Here is a 4,591-nt window from a genome sequence, read left to right on the forward strand (position 1 = left end):
GGTCCAAGAAAGAAGAGCTACTGGCTGCAAGCCTTCAGGTAAACTGTGAAATCAAAAGGCATCGTTCGGTTTTATCAAGCAAACAGCTACAGTCATCACTTTGTGAACAACTTGAGAAAAAGATGCAAGACTGTTGTTGCTTGCCTCTTCTTAAAGAATTACTGGTTGTGCAAAGCAGAAACTTCAAGCATGTCTATGTGCTGAGCTCAGAATTGTGTTGTATTAGCTTCACTTTGAAACGTCTAAAGATTTCCAATTTCATTCTGCTACTCACCACTTCTCTCCTTCTCAGATTGGCTGCTAAGAGCATACATTCCTTTTTTTTTTTTTTTAAACAGGAAGAAAACAGTTCTTCTATGTGAATTTCATCTTGCCAGAGAATAAATTGTACGAAATGAATGGTATTTAGGATACTTTGGGGGTGCCAAATTACGCATTTGATATACTTCAATGGACACATGTGTTCACAAACACTTGTTTAATCAATTATCTCACCAGAATTCTTCACCAAAATAAAAAATATTTAACTTACATTTTATAGAAAAGAAAGTCAATGAAAAGGTTAAAGTAGTTCTAGTTTATACTTGGTCTGAAAAAATATATTTTATGTTTCTTTATTCAATTTAGATGTGCTAACTTTTGCCTTTCAGATTTTTAATATGGAGACCGGAGAATTTTAATCTTACCCTTTTTTTAGATTTTGATAACCTTTAGCTTTTTTTTCCTCCTTTCAAATTTTAAATTCTTTTTAAAAATGCATTTAGTTGTCTAATTTAAGCAGCCTTTTTGTGGTTTGGTTTATGTGGAATTATAAATATAGCTGGTCAAGAGCAATAAGACTATTCATACTTTTCCTCTTCAGTGACAGTGTATGAAGGGAGGAGATTTGTCTTGTAAGCCTGAAGCCAACCTTTCACTTTGTTCTGAATTCACTGCTCCGTGTTACCATGGGAGACTCCAGCACTCATCAAGGCTGGCTGAACCCAGCTGGCTGCACGGAGCTTTCACAGTGACTTGGGCACTGGGGACAAGCTGGCTCATTTACTAACATCTGACTTTTTGGCCCAAAGTACAAAATCTCATAAGCAGCACTTACAAAAGGCTCGATTTTTCAGGATGTCAAGTTTTGTGACAACCTTTTTTTTTTTGGAAAAGACATACTGTTTTCTCTTTAGTCCAACTAGCTATTGCATTGACAACATTACTTTTTGGAAAGAATAGCTGAGGAATTTAACTGAAAAAAATTAATAGGAGAAATAAAAACTCTAAATGATCCAAATTGGGGCAGAGGTATAGCTAAAGCAGCAAATCACTCAAATGAATTCAACAACATTTAGTTCCCAAATTCAATTTTCTACAGTAAACCTTGTACAGTCTATAGATGCTTAGTGAATTGGATTCCATTGCCACTGAAGCCATTCTTCAAACAAACAAACAAACAAAAATTCAATATATATACTGTTTTATACTCTAACTTCAGTTTGACAAGAGGGCTTTGTGTTAGCAGAAGGATCTTGCAGCTCGAATATACGAATAATTTTCCTAAAATTTACATAAGACTACAATATCAATAAAGTATCATTAAACGATTAAATAGCTTTCATATTATGTTGCTCCAAACAAGTAAGGTTTTTACTTTCTTAATAAAGGGGTGAGGAATCTGAGAAGTGGGTTGAAACAAAGGCAACATATTGATTATATCAAAATCTTTTCCACAGTAATTATCATTTAAAAGCTTCTAGGTGCACACAGCAGGCCGGAAGTCAAGGGTACATGAGATCAGTACTAAATCAGCAACAAATAGATATAGATATGGCCACAGCAGAAGAGAGGTGCAGAACCCAAGTTAAACATTAGACATCAAAGAGAGAACAGAAAGTCTAGTGAGTAGGATGGCAAGAGAGTCCTGGGTAACTAAATCAGTGATAAGAAAGGTAAATGGGATGACAGAAGGTGAGGCCCTTAAGAAGGAAAGTCAGACAATACACGTCCATTTTAATAGACACTGCTCTCTCTCTGGCAGAGCTACCATCTAAACACTGAGTTTTGAACATGAAGACAAATAGTTGAGGTTTTGAGACCTAACTAAACATTCTTTTGAATTAATTATCCTGAAGAACTCGGTAGTAAGCAAGTTAATTTCTTTCTTTCTTTCCTTTTTTTTTTTTTTTTTTTTTTTTGAGACGGAGTCTCACTCTTTTGCCCAGGCTGGACTGCAGTGGCGCTATCTCGGCTCACTGCAAGCTCGCTTCCCGGGTTCATGCCATTCTCCTGCCTCAGCCTCCCAAGTGGCTGGGACTACAGGCGCCCGCTACCACGCCCGGCTAATTTTTTGTATTTTTAGTAGAGACGGGGTTTCACCGTGTTAGCCAGGATGGTCTCGATCTCCTGACTTCGTGATCCGCCCACCTCGGCCTCCCAAAGTGCTGGGATTACAGGCGGGAGCCACTGCGCCTGGTCAAGCAAGTTAATTTCTATGCCCAGTCTCTCTCTCTCTCTCTCTCTCTCTCTCTCTCTCTATATATATATATATATATATGTATATGTCTATATATATGTATATGTAAATGATGATGCTTTAAAAAATAATTTAGGTATTTATTTTCTGCATTCCACCACTAGAATGAAAAATAGTAGTATCCTCTTCTATCATGTTCATAAGTCTGTCTCCAGCTGGTGGCATAAGACTGACCTGTATCAATTGTTGTACAAGTAATTGGTGATTGGATTCATTATTAGCTATCTTTCTTTTGGAGTTTTCCTTCACTCTTGAAATTATAAATTATGTTTCCTAACACTACAGTTTCAGTTTCTGTTTTACTACATATGAAAACTGAACATCTCTACTATAGATAGATTAGCACTGTTCAGCAGCAACAGTGATTACTGCCAAATACCATTTCTCTGTTGGAAACACATCCAGAATTCTAGGAGCTTATAAAGTTGAAAAAGTGACATATGGTATAATTGCATTAAAGAGGAAAGAAGTGTAAATTCACAATGTATCTTTACAAAAACAAGCAAACAATATTTTGGAAAGAAATATTTCTATCATAAAGCACCATTAACACATACTATTAACAATATTTATTAGTTGCTAATATAATTCCCCAAAAAATCTATGAATCATGAAGACTGATGTCTTTATATAATCTTTGGAATTGCTAGAGGATTATATCTTTTGACAACTTCGTTGTGTAACGAGAAAACAATAGATATTACAAACCTAGGAGAGTATTTGCCTTTATTTTTTGTTCTGTAATAGCATGGTGTAAAGTAGTGAAGTCCTTTTATAGATATCCTAAGACAGACACTGCTACCCATGCCAGGGAAAATTCCCAAACCTGACAAAATGTAAATTAACCTAGTCTAGTTGTTTCTTGTCAAGGAGTTAGATTATTTGATACAACACATGGCAACAGAAATCAATGTCTCTTGAACAAGGCTGAATGGATCCGTTCACTTAATGGGGGTGGAGAGTGGACAGTCCCCATTGATAGCTCTACTATCTAACCAAGGAAAATTTGGAGGGAACCCAACTACTCCCCATAAAACATTCCACTGTTTACTTTTGGCATTGTAGGAGGTCAATAAATAACTTCCCTATTTTCTTGACAAATACAGAAATCACAGGGTGAGGGCCAAGAATCACACAAATGGAGATCAAAATAGCAGGTCAGACTGTTTGGGAAGCATGGTTAGATCTATGGCAACAGTGGGCTTCTTAATGGTGTACTCAGAATTAAATTTATCCATCTTGCCACCGACTATGCTGAAAATTCTAGGGTTTCTCCAAAAAGGCTGTGCCTCTAACACTTATGACATAGAGAGGCAAAGAAAACCCAATGGGAATGGGCAAGAATAATCAATTCCTTTTCTCATATTCACCTATCACATATGATTTTATCTAATAGGCTGGGCACCAAAAGGGAACAGGGAAGAAGTCAGGATCACCCTAGAAAGTCCTTCCCCATGGGACACTAAGGAGTGGGAGGAAGAGTTATCCCCCAACGTCATTATTCCTTCCACCTCCCTTGCTAGTTTTCTTTCCCAAATGGGTATAGAAGAATTCCATTTTATCTCCTTTGCTTTTTTCTTACTCTTCTTATATTCCCTTCTCTCTCATTCATGTTCTACTACATTTACAATATAAATTTCATTACTAATTAACTATTCAAAGATAAATCTGTTCTGTAAGAAAAGATGCTAAGGTACTTAAGAGAGAAGGAAATCCCGATGAAATATGCCTCAATTGAAACAAAATTAGGAGAAAGCAAAATCACCTATAGTTTACTGAAAGCAAAGGGATTCCATTACATATTAATGTGAACTGAATTGTCACGGAGGGTAGAAGTGTAAGAAGAGCCACAGGGAGATTACTTGAAAACAAAAGCTGCATAAACACTGAGAGAAAGATCCTGCCTCCAACCACCTGTCTTGGGTACAACAGCCAAAAATATAAAAAATGTGTATCAAAAATAATGAGGGTTTTTCATGTTAACCGTAATGGAATATTTCAGAAAATGTAGTGCTTCACTATTAAGGCAGAGCACCTGCAACTAGTGCAAAACTTCAGACACAGAAAAGCTGT

This window comes from Pan troglodytes, chromosome 9 (assembly GCF_028858775.2).
Source record: "Pan troglodytes isolate AG18354 chromosome 9, NHGRI_mPanTro3-v2.0_pri, whole genome shotgun sequence".
Classification (NCBI taxonomy): Eukaryota; Metazoa; Chordata; class Mammalia; order Primates; family Hominidae; genus Pan; species Pan troglodytes.